Source organism: Rhipicephalus sanguineus, chromosome 3 (genome assembly GCF_013339695.2).
Source record: "Rhipicephalus sanguineus isolate Rsan-2018 chromosome 3, BIME_Rsan_1.4, whole genome shotgun sequence".
Taxonomy (NCBI): Eukaryota; Metazoa; Arthropoda; class Arachnida; order Ixodida; family Ixodidae; genus Rhipicephalus; species Rhipicephalus sanguineus.
Window position 1 is genome coordinate 86,137,579 of NC_051178.1, and position 16,237 is coordinate 86,153,815.

Genomic DNA, 16,237 nt, shown 5'->3' on the forward strand with positions numbered 1-16,237 from the left:
CTTCCTGTACTCTACTCTACAAGGCTATGTTCCGCTCTGCCAACGTGCCTGGATAGCTGAGTGGTTAGGACGCTCGCATTCCGATGGTGGGTACGCGGATTGGAATCTGCCCTCAGAAAATTATTTTCGCCAAGAAATTCTCTCTTTGTCTTTTCTTTCCATTTCTTGATCTCTCTCTGTACTCGTTCTCTCACCCATCAAGTAAGTGCATCCTTCGCTGAGAAATCGGCCACGTATTCTTGTAGCGACGCAGAAAAGGAAGAAGAGAAAGGCGATGAAGACGGTGCGTGCCGGTTGATGATGATAATAACTTTCTATATGCGACGCACGGCCATCCTCGACCTCAACCGCACTGATGTAAAACAATTGGGAAGCAGTACACTTGCTGTGGGCGCTTCGTTGCAATGTTTCTTGTTGGCCGACTAAAAGCGACCTGCAGGACAACGCGTAAGGCCGATGTCAGGAATAGCTCATTTCAGGAAAATTCCGACTTCGAGAAAATTGAATTCCTAAACCGCGTTTCCGTGATCGCGTGATTGTCCTTTCGTTGGGCCGTTCTACAGGCCAACGAACGCTCCTGCAGGGGCGTCTGCGCAAGCAGGCGTTTGGTGAGCGGCGTCACCACGGACTCGAGCCAACGGGAGGGTGGGGAGGTTCGACCCCCTTCCACGCTAATTGCGCGTGGCATTGTTGCCGTGTCCGGGGAGAAGGGGACCGTGGGGGTCGAGCCGACGGCGGGTGACTGGACGATTAAGGCCGCCCCGGGAGAGGCAACACAACCCTTTGGCCCCAGCTTCATGTAGACGGCACCTCTGGGCTGACCCGCGGAGGGGAAATCGGCAGTCGCCTTTTTCTGTCTCTCCCTCCCCCTCGTCTTTGTCGTTCGTAATCACTTTTAATTTTTCCTGTCCTCACCTCTCTTCAATTTACTTCCGTTTTTTCCTGGCGGCAAGGGCTAACCTTGTACGTGTGCCCTCTCTTGGGCACATTATATTTGGTTATTGTAGCTGTGTACAGCTGGCGTTGGCATTCCCTAAATAAACGTAAGTGCTGTCGGGTCCCCGTGTTGGGGTCCATGGTGGGTGGCTTGCATGGCTGCCGAAATTACGCATAACTTATGGCCTCCACCTCCTTTCCCAAACTTGATTATCGTCCTCTCACAAAGAGGGGACGCGCCGAAGAGAGAACCATTTCGGAAAGCCAAAGGAACTTTTTCCACAATGTGCCACACGTGTCTGGAGGAAAGGACTTGACGACGTAAGCGACAGGATTTTCACGTTATTCGTGTCATGACCAGACAGTCATATTCGTCAAACCCTCGTACTCTTCCCTGTCAATTTAGATCGACACCAAGCTAAGGAGGCGATCACGACATCACCCAGACATAGGTGGCTATGCCTGATGATTAGATAGATAGATAGATAGATAGATAGATAGATAGATAGATAGATAGATAGATAGATAGATAGATAGATAGATAGATAGATAGATAGATAGATAGATAGATAGATAGATAGATAGATAGATAGATAGATAGATAGATAGATAGATAGATAGATAGATAGATAGATAGATAGATAGATAGATAGAAATGGTCAAAGTGCCTTTGCTTCGCTGAGGAATGCTTGGCATTTAAGAAGCTGCTAATCGCTACTGAACTAAGACAAGCACATATGGTGCCCTTCATGTGGCGCTCGTTAGGGTATTTTTATGCTGTACTTGATAAATGGTCAACTAAGAATACTTATGCAAAATTCTTAATATCCAGTTTAGGGCCTAGTTCGTTTCGTTATGTTGTAGGGGGCATTCCAAAACGACCGATCCAGTTTCTTGTGGCTACGCAGATGTTGCGTGGTGATTTTTTACACGTTTAAAGAGAGCCCGCAAAATATGAAACAAAACCACGTGACTGCGCTCGTGCGTAATCGTACTGAAGCACTCAAACGTTCTTCGAGGTGTAAAAAAGAACCGAAGGCGCCGGTCTCCAAAACCCACCTGAGGAAAGTTTCTGTACCAACACCACGGCGCCCTTTCCTTGGAGAAAGGGAGCGCTCGTGAATTACAGGCGTTTGTGACAACGCTGGAAGTGAGATTTGCCCTCGACAATATGTATTTTACGGAGAGGAACACATTAAACATAAGGAATACTACGCTATACAGTTGAAACTCGATTTTATGAAGGGATGACCACGCTCGAATTACTTTTTTGCACCGGGCATTTCGTAACAACGAGAAAGAAATTTTCCGGAGCTTTGAAATCTAAAATTTTAACCCAGCGACTCCCAAAAACTACCACGGCATTTTTTTTGCCGGCTTGCTCGTGACGGTGGCCCGGACATGGTGTGCCCCTGCCCGGGCAATGGAAGCCATGTATAAGGTGACGTGAAGCTGTTACAGGCAGCCAATATGCAATGACGCGGAGAACGCATGGAGTGATTGCGCGAGCAGGCCGAGCGAGAAAGTTGTGACGTAATGATTAGTGCTATCTGTTGCATAAACCGTGAAAAAACTTGGAGGACGCTTGAACTTCGCCTTCAAGAGTAGAAGTGGTTGCGCAATCGGACCCTGTTCGCATCGCCTTCTCAATCTGTAGCCTCGCTTCGCTTCTCAGTGGACACCTAAACCGCGCCGAAAGTAAAAAAAAAAAACGTTTTTGTGCGCCTGCAAATCGGCCCTTTCAAACTACCCTAGAATGCCTATTGCAAGTACAGCTGGAAGTGCCCACTACGCCATAATTCCTGCTTTTGCGAGTTTGCGAGGTACCCACTACGCGTCCGCTTGGTAACGTGCGCACCTACACACGTTGTTGAGGCTATTCTTGATATTGATAATTCATTATGCCCATATACTTTGTAATTGTCGGGCCTTCAAACCAACCACTCGTTCTGTAATTCCCATTCTTTGACGCCCGGTGCGATTCTACGCTTCTTCCACTGAATATAACCTGCATTAATCACACTCATCGCACTACCTAACATTCCGATCGCGTGTGTGCGTGCGTTTTTTTTTCTTTTTCGAAGCAGCTTCGAGCACGGTTGTGGCTCTGTGGTAGAACGCCTGTTTGCCACGTAGAAGCCTTAGGTTCGATTCCCACTCGAGCCGAAGAGTTTTGTAGCGTTAGCTACACTTGCCTAGCCGAAGCGGATTTCGCGTGGATCGTCATGAGCCGTGCTGCGCATGCGCGAGGATCAGTGATGTCACACAGCTGGCTCACCGGAGCCGGCATCTCACGCGCTCTCCGCCACCGCCGCGCGCGGCTCGCCGCTGCTTGCCTGCGCGTTCGGGAGGAGTGGCGTCGTAGCCGCGGCAGACAACTGGCGCTGCGCGCGCGCAGACTCCGCCACCGCCGCGCGCGACTCGCCGCCGCCGGTCTGCGCTTTCCAGAAGAGTGACGCCGTAGCCTTGGCAGACGTATTGGCGCCAGCGCGCGCGTAGCTATTCGCCTTCGCTGTGCAGTCGCCGTATGACACTGCGCTGGAGCCGCTTGATAGCACCTCTGACTGGCGTTTGCTAGAGTTATTATATATGCTACCTTTAGGTAGCAGAGTTGCGCATAGGTCTGGCAAGCAACCACAGCTACGCGGCGAAGCCGCTCTTCGTTTTTGCAGGCGACATGCCTACCGTGTCGCCGATAGACATGTTCTGCGTGTCGAAGACCGGTTATTAACTTAAGTGTCGATGTCTGGTGTGAACCCAATTCGCGGCGGCGGCGGCGTAGAGAAATACAAATGTTGGCCCGAGCATCTGCTTCTCCGCAATGCATGGTTGCTAGCGGCGTTTGGAAGACAGATGCACAACTCTGCTACCTGAAGGTAGCATATACAGTAACTCTAGCGTTTGCTGGTGGGTAACGCCATGGAGAAGGAGAGCGCAAATGCTGCTCCATGGCGCAGAAGAGCCGAGAAGCTTACCTCATCGGATCGCGCAGCAGTTGCCTGGCAATTAGCGGTTCAGCATACGAAGAATGAATAGAAGAAGGCTAATAATCCTAGACAATCTGGAAAGCTAAGAATAATCAGCTGAACCTTTGCTAACGCTACGTATATCCTGGCATAGCCGAGCTAAGCCACTGCAAATTTTTCATTTCTTTATTTGCATCTATCTCGAATTTTCGCTCACGGACAACGCTGATTCTTCGTTCCCAACCAACGACGCCGACGCCGTTCATCTATGTAGCTGGTGCCTATGTAGCTCCGTTCTATGTAGCTGGTATGCTTAGATGTATCCATCTAAGCATACCAGCTACATAGAAGTGACACAAGGTAAAAGTATGGACCAGCCACATGGTGCTGTCCTCTCCCAACCCTCTGTATCTATTAGTGATTCTCCTTAGCAGTCTTATTAGCTCCTCAGTCTTGCTAGTCATGTGTTGTTTTGTTCTTCCATTTGTCCCATTTGCCCTCAGGAATAACCCTAAGACTCTAATGAAATCGAATTGCTTAATGGATTTGCCAGTCTTTGTGGTTAGTACTGACCTGGGTTCTTCCTAAGGAACATAACCGTGCGGTTTTCTACCCCTTCTCCTGTTATTGAGTACTGGGAGTTCAGACTTGTGAGCAGAGCATTTGAGTCACATGTTTTCTAAAATGGACTCTACCTCATAAATGCTCTCCTGAAGGCTGCTTTCCGCCTGTCCCATACTTCCTTCAGCGCTCCATAAGGTCACATCGTCGGCATAAATTGTGAAGTGAATGCAATCAATATTTTTAATCCTTTTGCCACTTTTGACATAGCCAGGTGACAAGACCGACCCTTGTGGTGTTCCTCTGTCACCCAGATACATCTTCTTTGATTTAATATCCCCGAATCTAAGGTGTGCTGAGCGATCAATAAGATAGGCTTTAACCACTTCATAGAGTCTTCTGCCCAATACCAGTTCTGAAATGACTTCAAGTATTGCTCTATGCTTAATTCTGTGAAAAGCTTTTTCTACATCCAGCCCCAAGAGAGCACTAGTGTTTTTTGGGTTGGCTAAGAGCACTTGATGTTTGATTAGCAACATGGCATCTTCTGTGGACAAGCCTGGTCTGAAACCAATCAGATTATATGGTAGGATGTCATTGTCCTCCACATATTTTGTTAATCTGTTCAATATGGCATGCTCCATTGTCTTCCCTAGACATGATGTTAAGAAAATTGGCCTGAGGTTATCCAAGTTGAGCTGTTTGCCCTGGTTTGGTATTAAGATAGTATTGGCCGTCCTCCATTCTTCTGGATATACCCCATCCTTCCCTAATTCATTACTGTATGTGGTCAGCTATTTTATGGAGCCGTCGTCCAGATTCTTAAGCAATCTGTTTGAGATGCCATCCGGGCCAGCTGCTGACCTACTATTCAATCATACAGTGCCGTGCGCACCTCACTTTTCTGTGAATTCCCGGTCCGTAAAGTTGCATTCTGCTCCTACGTAATCCGGATAACTCACTTCAGTGTCGTCGACAAAAAACTCGGCGGGTATGCGCCAGAGAGAGAGGGTATGTAGCAGAATTAAAGACGTCAGTTGGGCTAGTTTGTGCGTATTAACTGCAGACATAACTGATTAGCCCAAAAGCAACGGACAACGTCCTGTCTGTCGTCTCTACCTTGTCCGTTGTTTTTTGCGCTAATTAGTTATGTCTGCAGTTAAGGGTGGGTATGTGCCAAGTACCTCCTAGCATAGCATAGCCACGCATGGTATAGTATAGTAAGGGGGTGGGAAAAGGAAGTGAGGGTGAGGGGCAAGAAAAGGAGGAGGGGAGAAAATAAACCTTGGCATTGTATTTTATAGTACAATACTTTACGCGTCACAGACAGTGGGTATGTGCAAAGCAGCTCCTGGCGCAGCATATCCATGTTATAGTAAAGTACAGCAAGGTGGCTGGAAATGGAAGTGAGGGTGAAGACGTGTGATCTGTGGTGCGTGTGCGCTTTTGGAAAGTGTGCGATACGAATATAAAGAAGACGGAAATAGTGTGCAAGTTGTGTCGCTTAAACGAAGATCACGTTCAAGACCGTCGAGCACGAGTTCGCGTGAGGTAACGATAAAATATAGGAGATACGAGGAAAGTACAGGAGGTAACAAGAAAGGCGGCACGGAAATTGGGCTTACTACGTTGAAATTTTGGACAATTACCTAGTAATTTGAAAGAACGGCTGTATTTTCTTCACGTACGTTTGGTACCTGAGTACGCGTGTAAGGGCTGGAATACCCATACTCGTCACTTAGCCGACTTACTAGAAAAAAATCAAAATAGTGCTCTTCGATTCGTTTTGAGGAATTCTCAAAAAGAACCTCAGTATCACTGAATGTAAACGCGGACTTCATTGGCAGGATTTAAAGGATTTAAAGGATAGAAGAAAGGGCCTCCGACTCAAATTTTCTCAGAGTGCTTATCATTCTAAAACAGGCATAGACGAAAAAAAAAAAGCTGAGTGTACAGTTCCCCCCCCCCCCCAACCCGCGAACTGGTTGATACGCCACTGCCGCGATTATCGACGTGTTTGGCCGCCCTGCCGTTCGTAAGCTGCAAGCAGAAAATTGTTTACGTGAACGCGCTCAGCAGGCCGGTGAATCTTTAACGAGGTACATCGAAGTCAACCTCGCCTTGTGCAAGAAAGCCGACGCGAACATGCTGGAGCCGGACAAGATCAGGAATGATCAGGAAATTAAAAAAAAGCCTAATCTATCCTGCAAAGTGTGTCCCAAGCATGTGGCAAATTTGTTACAGAAAGCGAACACGACAAATCCTTTAGGCACATGTAGGCAAAGAATAAAAATCACGAATCGAACGACGGCATTTTTCGCGGCAGTTAGTTATTCTACCCTAGGGCCATGCCAGTGCTTCAAGCTGGTTAGGAAAAGGATTGTATACAAGCGTCACGTCGGGGCAATGCTAATGGTAGAGCGCCAACTGTTCAAAATGTTATGGTACATCATATTCACCCTTTACAGCTCCTATTTTTCAGATTATTAGGTTATTAGACACGGTTAATTTGGAAACCGCAGCGTGCAAAATAATCTAACATGCTAGAAAGATCGCGCCGCAACTTATACGTGAAGTACGTGACTGTCATTCTGTGCGAAATACCTCCATTTTTTGGGAAGGTCTAGTTCGGCCCAACTGGGCGTCGTGTCGACGCGAGAGCTCGAATCATCAATCGATATCAAGGTAGAGCGCAGTTACCTGCGTACTACATAGCCTCGATATGTGAGCCACTGCTACACGCGAGATTAACATTATCTACAGAAATTTCACGCAAACACGACTGTTGCAGGAGACCATTCTTATTGCAAGAGGAGGCACATTTCGTACTCTTGACGCTTCGGTTGATCTTTCTTTGGAAAACTAGATATAGCCGTTCGAACCATTACCATGACGTTCAGGACAATACTGCCAGAAGCACGCATTTGTGTCGTACTGTTTTCTCTCGAGTTATGATATACAGTTAAATTTCAGCGTCCGGCCTTTCGCTCCCCATACCTCCTTCCGCAAACTTGGTTTTATTTTTGTTTCTCTTTTTTACCTTTCCTCGCTAACAGGCATTCTTTGAAAGTCATCTTACTCGCCCAGCAACAAATTATTCTTAAAGGAGTCCTGACAAAAAAATTTTCGCCCCGCGTTTTTTTTTTTTTGCTGCAATGTGTTGCTGGGGGCCTCAACGTTACTAGAACAAACTCAGTTTAAAAGCTCCGCCGGAGAGGCGGTCCGCGTGGCGGTCGTGAGAACTAGTGGCGCTGCAGTCACGTCTAGCTCCCGCGGCTGGCGCTTGCTGTGATCGGCGCCGCCGATGTACGAGCGCACGTGGGTTACAGCGTCGTCTGCGCTTTGTTAGCTCGTCATTTTTGCGACTGTTCCTGACCAGGCTTAGCGTCTTGTACGAAGACACGTGCATGATGTACTAAGCGTAACGAGGGCGAACAGATTCACAGTGCGGTATGCCGACTTGCTTTGCGCCGGGCTGCAAGAGCGGCTACCGCAACGACGACTCCGCTTCACGACACTTCTTCGGACCTGCAAAAGACTCTACCATTCAAGCTTTGCATCGCAAAGATAGAAAGCTTGCTGCGAAATGCAAGGTCTGTGACGTTCATTTTGAGAGTGACTACATTGTAAAGCACTGTCGTCGTGTCGTTGCGGGACAAGAAGTTTTTGAACCCACGTGGAAAGTGGGAACTCGCGCCAGGTGCCGTGCCGCGGTTGTTCCCAGCACTTCCACCCCACATTTCAAAGCCAAAATGTTCGGTGTTTAGGCGCACATCCCCCCCCCCAAAACGCACGGCGTCCCGCGAAAGCCCAGTGCCCAATTTGGAGGAGCCGCCAGAAATAGAACAGCAGAACGAAAGGCAGGCTATTACCTATTATACGCTACCGAGACTGAGAGTTGCATCACACTAACACTCGATCAGTTGTCAGCTGTCGCTATGCCTTCAAAGCAGTGGATTTTCGAGAGATTTTACGACGAGGTATTGAACAAGATGTGCGGAATATTTTACACTCGCCGGCTCGGGAACGGGCTGCTCAGCGCAAAAATTTGACAGGGTACACATAGAAAAGACGAGGACCAGCGCTGGTCCTCGTCTTTTCTATGTGTACCGTGTCAATTTTTTTGCGCTGAGCAGTTTAATAATGGAATACCAACTAGCCCAATCCCACACTTTGCTTCGGGGACGGAGACTTACTTGTGCAAAAGATAATTGTAGTTGACGAGCAGTTTAACTGCGTAGTGAACGGCTACAGCACGAAACGCAAACGGCTGTCGTACAGTGTAAAGTGCTGCGGGCATGGAACATCTGCTCGGTGAAGTTGAAAAACTGAAGTTGAATACTGACGACTCTTCTAGCGACAGAGTACGCGCGAATAACTGCTCGGTGCTCACATCACGGCCGATTTGTTCGAATTGTTTAAGGCACCGTAGAAGGATGCGACGTAGAAAGATGACACACCGAAAATACAACTATCCGCTGAAATAATTGCTTAGAGACGACATCTATTCGATGTAATCGCACACTGAGATTTCATTTACCGAGTTCTCGTAAAATTTTCCGATTTTGGGTCATTATCCCTTTAACCGTCGCGAAAACGTGTCTTGTAAACATTGCAAAGCATTGGTGACGTTTTTCGAGAAAGCTTTTTTTCAATAAATTGTAGAAACATGAGTACTGTTTTTCTAGAACGTTTCTGTATCTCGAGTAAGTGCGCTTCTTTGTCCACTATAAAGGCTTTTACAAACGTGTTGGGTTGTTCTTGGTCTAAATTTAAAGACGGCAGCGGCTAAAATTACGGTGGTAGTTATAAAAATTACTCTGAAAACCCTGATTCGCTTAGAAACTCCTATGCTTGGAAGTTAAGCGCAATGTAGACAGCTCAAATATTATCACGGGGTGGTGACGTCGACGAAGGCAGCATGCAGTCAGCAGGTCCGAGATGAAACTCTTTATTTGGCCGAACTTGTGGCCGGGAAACTGAAAGTCAAACTACAGCAATACACTGATAGCGGCGAACAGAGCGTCGACCGTAGATTAACTTGCAAGCGGTCAAGCGCGTCGGCTTTTATACAGGCGCTATCGAACTTTCCAGCGATATCGCTGGTGGCGGCGTTATCTCTTGACAAAGCTGGAACATTCGTGTGCAGCGCGCAATCTTTCCAAAACGATCTATTACAATCGCGGAGCTTCTCGAACACTGCTTCGCGGATAGCGTCGAGCGTTGATAACAGTCCTTGCTGGTCAAACCCGAATACATCAAAATAAAACAAGAAGTGGCCGTGGCAATATAGACCGAACATCGATTCTTAGCCAATCAATGAACAACGCACGCGGGTCAATGCATACGACGACCTTATGCATATCCACCTAAGTATCCACCTAACTAGTACAATAAGAAAGTTACCGCGCAGTTGCCGCTCGGCAGACCGCAGCGTTATGCCGTGGCAGCAGACGACGCGCCGATAGTAGCGCAAGACGGAACTGCAGCGCCGCTAGTTCTCGCGACCGCCGTTCGGACCACCCTCCTCCGCTGGCGGAGATACGGAGCTTTGAAACTGAGTTTGTTCTAGTAACGTTGGGGGGCCTGTTAGTCATAACACGGCACATCGTTTGCTGCAGCGCGCGACATATAAATAATTACAAGCTCCTCATTACCGACACAGCCTCAGTTTCGGTTTGACAGAGCTCCAAAAACGACAAGCCACCGGGTGCAACTATCACCACCTAGCGAGTGAAACGCTCGGTCACGTGAGCACACAGAACAGTGACGCACTTCCGCGCGGTCTGTCGTCGTCGGCCTCATCGTCGTCTGATGGAGACGATTTTCTTGCGGCGGGGATGGAAGGAATTTTCGACATGGCGAATCACTTCAGGTTTGACCCGCTGGCGAGGAGCGATTCGTCGGGAAGCGCGTCAAAACAGAAATGGCGGCTACGACGTCATCATAACTTGTACCGGCTAAAACGTTTACGTAGGGGAAGTAGGGGGGTCACCTCGGGTCACCTCCGAGGGTGTCAATGCACCAGGTGCGGCTTATAATGCTGGATCGCGCTCGCGAACTTCAAAATTCATATAAAATACCTTCCAAGCTTTATTCGCTCTCGATATTTTGCAGATGGTACACGCACGTACACGGGAATCGATCCAGCAGGCTATCCCTTTAAGAAGGGAGCCGTCCGCTGATAACTTCATCCTCCACTCTACCATTCGCTTGCTTTCCAATGACTCCCTCCTTCAATATAGTACATACAATTAAGCATTAAGGACAAATTATGGCAAGCAACACGTTCAGTATCAAATACCCACAATGTTAAATCGTTTACACGGTCTCATAGATTTCAATTTCATACCTTCGAACACCATTATCAAGTCCATCCTAATGCACCATGATATTGAGTATGCTTATTAAAGTTTCTATGCTTGATGTGTTACATCCTATCTATCAATTTGAGTTATGTGTTGTAGTTTCTTTTCTTATGCTTTATTTAACACTGTGTCTTGATGAAGTTTCTTTTCAGATGAAGCTTTTGTGATGAAGTTCTTTTGTTATGTTTTTTTCTGAAATTGTGTAACGAGAACATGCTAAATATTGGTGTGTTATTGTTTTATTTCTGAAAATATCTGCGACAGATTGAGATGCTCAGCGGCCTGCGTGCCAAACTATATTTAGCAGCAGAGGCCCCATGTCAGGCTATATAGCCTTTAGCCTCTGCTCCCGATCCTGTAAGAATTCAGGACAAATAAACTTCAATGCAATTCAATTCAATTCAATTCAATCCTAATGAACACCTCCCGTTACCCCGCTTATGCTTCCCTGACCACAATCTACTCTCCTTATTCGTGGTCAGCGAAGACAGCGCTCTCTGTTGCGTTGTGTCCTCTGAACCCACAACATATGTGCAGTGTTCCCGCCACGATAGAACCGTATTGCGCATGCACTTTTTATGGGATGTTAAGGTGACAAATTTTCGCTTTAGGTGCCCATATAGTTTCTATCGCAATAAAAGTGAGAGGCAGTCAACTGGTGGCTGTTCAGCAGTTGAACGTAGCACGCGATCGCCATGCGTGTTATGCCTCCTTTGGTAAATTACCTCGCGCACAAAACGGAAAACAAACAAACAAACAAAAAACTGACAGGGTCCCTTATGTATCTGCCTCAGTCGACTCGAAGACGCAAGCCATCTTCGTCTTTTTTTCTTCTAAGTCAATGTATTGAACCTCCCGCGCACCAGTTGGAAAGCTTTCCGCAACTAACGTGGTTTTACATGGCTCCAGGATCAGAGGAAATAAGCTTTTGCACCTCACCTTGTTTTGCAATGCTTCCTTGACCGGCCCACCTTTGACGAAGCAAAGTGGCCATGCGATGACGACACCGTGTGACGTCACAGCGACGTCACGATGACGTCAGACTTCTGGCGATCTGTGACGCCGTGATGACGTCATCACGTGATGATTTTTTGCATTACGCGTGTTGACGCCGCCGACGTGGGACGCCAGTGCATTTTCGCGTTTTATGAGGCATCTAAGGCTTTCGACGTAATAAAAAGCGTAATCGGTATTGCGAAGTGTCAAACAAGCATGTGGCAAAATTGTTACACAAATGTGAACACGAAGCTCCTTTGGCACCTTTAGTGACCACTCGCATTTTATTAAAATGTGCATGCCTGTGAATTTTATCAGTTACGTCAGATAGGACCGGTTTGTAGTACATAATTCTGGAAAAAGAAATCGCACTTTTTGAAAGCGAGTTTTACAAGATATGCTTACCATTATGCCTGTTCGGCTTTCAACTACTGCTACAGCGGCTGTATTCCCCTAACTCGTGTGCAATCCGCGTGCGCAACACGTGTATCGCCCAAGTGTTGTGGAAATACCGATGTTTACGTAGATCAGCGCAAGAAAGGGGAACCCTCAAACACAGGCGCTCTGGTATTGTTTCATTTTTCTCTTTTATTTCGCTGCCCGCAAATCGTAATCCGCCCGCCAAAAAATTTCAAAAGGCAAGCAACAAAAGTTAAATTAATTTTATTCGTACTCTTCACTGTAATGTCGTGCAGTAGTATAGTCAACTTAACTAACTAAAATAACAATTTCTACCTTTGATAGTACAAAATGACGAGTTTTGCAGATTTAATGAAATGCGAAAGAGCGCGCGGACAGGGCAATGCGAAATAAAGAACGAAACTACAAGAATGTCACTTCGAACCTCCAGTGCACATTAATCAAGCACGTTTCATTGACGTTATTTCTTGACGCTACAGAGCACACTTGGGATTCACTGAACAATTTTAAAAAAATCTAATGATGAGAAAAAGTCAGCGAAATACGGTCGGACAACTGTTTTCTTGTTTTGGTATCACACGATCAACATAAAAGATATGTTAGCTTTCACTAAAGGCCACATTTCTTAAGCCTAGTAGTTCGATTCAGAGGTGGAAAACTTAGACAATTGTTTCGATGAAAGGAGCCATTCTGAGCTTATGCCTCGTTTACTACGTAGCAGGCATTCAAGGTGGGTGAATGTGTTTTGGTGTGAACATGCGTTACAAATGGTGAGTAGTTAAAAATAATTCTGCCGGAAAATAAGAGTACATTATTAGAGGTGACGTTCGCTGCTAATGTGCTGAATAATATTCGAGCATAAATCAAGTCGTTGAAAGGTGAGTCAACTAAAACGTGAAAGAAATATGAGGACAAGGTTCGAATTGCGCTCAGAAGACACGGTCCTTCCAGTGCGCGGTGCTTATTTCGCACAGTATTGAACATTTGGCTGCACTTTAGGGAGTATTCAGGCGCGCACCTGCGTCGTGCCAGACCAGGACGGGCTCCGCGCCGACGAGCGTAGCGTGAGGCGTTATCGAAGCAGCATATACAGATGCGGAGGCAGCGGCATGCAGGCGCTGTCACTTCAGGGACGTGTCAGAGCTACGCAGCAGTGTAGTGCTAGTTGAAGTTTTCCAAACAGAGCAAGTCACAAATTCAAGGCACACGTTTGGTCGCGATGGTTGTTCAGTGCGATCCTCTCGGTCGTTGAAGTACGACACGCAGCGTCTTCTCCGACTGTGCACGCGACCTTATTTCGCGTAGCGATCGAGACATTCAGCACTGTGTCACCTGCTCTAAATACCGCATCGTGAAGCCCCAAAGCTTGAGCGGGCACAAGACACGTCGATGAAAAGACGATTACAGCTTACAGCAACTGTGCACTACGCGTTCGCACGATGTTCACATTCAATGATGCCGTCGATCGGAAGACCTGAGCACCACAGCATCCCTTCGTGTGTGAGGTTGTTCACAGGACGTTTTTGAAAGCGGCTTTTCTACGCGATAGCGCAGCTTTTTTGTCTTTCCTTTGTCCGGTGCGCATGTTGGCGCAAAATAAATTATTTATCCGATGTTGTTGAATTTCACACCCCGTGTTAGGCTTCTCATGCCGCGTGACCACTGCGTGTGGTGGTAGACAAGATAGCTAAAATCATTATCTTCCCACAGTTTCTCCTTAAAACGGCGTAGTACATTTTACTTATAGCACCCGAGCGTTCATTCGCGTTTCCAATCTCGGCGGCACAATTTTCATTCGCTATGCCTTTCAACCGCATCACAGCCTTTATACACAGCAATCCTATTAGCAATAAGTGTTTTATATTGATTGATATTTCCACGTGCCTTTCTTATTATCACTTTCGCTGTATTCGGTTTTCGCCCACTAAGACTGTCAGCAACGCTCAGCGCAAACCGCGCCTCATTGTTCGAGAAGCTTCGCGATTATTGTAGATCGTTTTGTTAAGATTGCGCGCAAGACGCGAACACTCGAGTTTATTCTAGAGCTTGCCCGACAACCAGCGATAACGCTAGAATATTCGACCGCACATGTCTAAATGCCGACGCGCTTCACCGCTTGTCAGTTGTTCGACGGCCGACGCTGTGTTCGCCGCTATCAGTGCATACCGTGTGTATTGCTGTAAAGTAACTTTCCGTTTCTCGGCCACAAGATCGGCCAAATAAAAAGTTTCATCTTGGACACGTCGACTGCGGTCTTCGTCAACGTCACGACCACGTGACAATATTACAGAATATTGTTGGTTGATGCAGTTCAACACCTCAAGGAGACTCAGACAATGAGAGACGCCGTAGTGGAGTGCTTAGGGTAATTTAGACCATCTGTGGTTCTTTAACGTGCGCTGAAATCACGCAGCGCACGAGCATCTCGCTTTTCTCCTCCATCCAAACGCGTCCGCCGCGACCGGAATCGAACCCCGTCTATTCAGTTAGCAGCCGAGCACCGTATAGAGAATGAGTTGGAGGTGCAGATACGCACGCGGACTGCGGATTATAACAACGGCTCTTCCGATGGGTGATCGCGGCATATGGGAAGTTTCTTTCTACTGAACGAACGCAAAGCTAACTATAGCTCATTCGGAGAATTTGCTGTCTTGCAGCGGGAGCAAAATTTAACGAGTAAGATGCTGCATGGTGATATGGAGAATTCGGAAATGCCAGCTTCGTCATTACGCAATGATACGCTAACTTTCCATACGTGAAGCTAAACAGGCGCTAATGAACACGAAGTTTCTTGTGTTAGCTTTAAATTCGAAAATGTTTCTGGAGGTGGTCACCGATGCGATTTATTTCATAAGTATGTACAAGCTCCGGAAATATGCGTCGCTCTCGCTCAGATAGCTTCTTGATGACCGAGCCTTGAAACGACTATTAGGAGAGCCCTTGATCATTTTCACTAATGGCCAGAAAAAAAAAAGTTATTCACTGCCACAATTTCACAGCTAAATGTGCATAAAGAAGATTTCTGACGTTTCAATGTAACCATACACACACATTCCGATACATGCCACGCATTGTGGAATTCTATAGCACGCGAAGCACTCCGCGGGTAACGGCCGATGCTGCATCGCTTGGCTTTCAGCCTTGATGTAATGCATTAATCTACGATACGTACCGTGTGGTTCGTGAACCGGTCGTTGCAGAAGCTTTGTTAGCGTTTGCCTGCTACACTAAAATCACCAACATTGTATGTCTTTCATTCGCTTAACCCACGGAAAGAGTCTTACAATATTTTAATGTCAATTTTCACTCTTTTACGGTTGATATACACGGTGAATCACGTTTGGCACATACCTGGGACGTGGTATGCGGGTATGCGGCAAACGTGTCTTGCAATTAAGGCGCAATATTTGAGTGTCTCATAAGAAGGTGGCCTTGGAAAACGTACGTGCGGTACAAAATTTCGCGCGACCTTAATAAGCTTCACATCAAAAATCAGAGTTCCAGCCGGAATCGAATACAGGTATTCTGTGTGGCAGTCAAGCATTCCACCACAGAGTAACGCCAGTGTTGAAACAGCTCTGGTAAAAGCCCTGTACCGTGGTCATGTCGGGAAGAAGAAGTCACGTTAACAGATGTAATTGAGTGGCAGAGGCGCAGAATCTATCAGGTGTCGCACCATTCCTACTGAAAATCGTGGAAAATAGCCAAAATCGGCTAGTTGGGACGCTCATGAGAAAAATATCCACGCATATCCACGAAGTGAATGGTGATTAGTGGGCGAAGATCCGCGGATCGTGCGGTCACCGTGAATCTTCCGTTTGTCGTTTTTGCCGTTCTGCCGCTGCTTCCCGAGCCCTCGCCTCCGGAGGGCTCCGGAGGCGAGGGCTCGGGAAGCAGCGGCAGAACGGCAAAAACGACAGACGGGAGAGGCTGCATTTTCGATGTAGGCGAAAATGTTTGAGGCCCGTGTACTTAGATTTAGGTGCACGT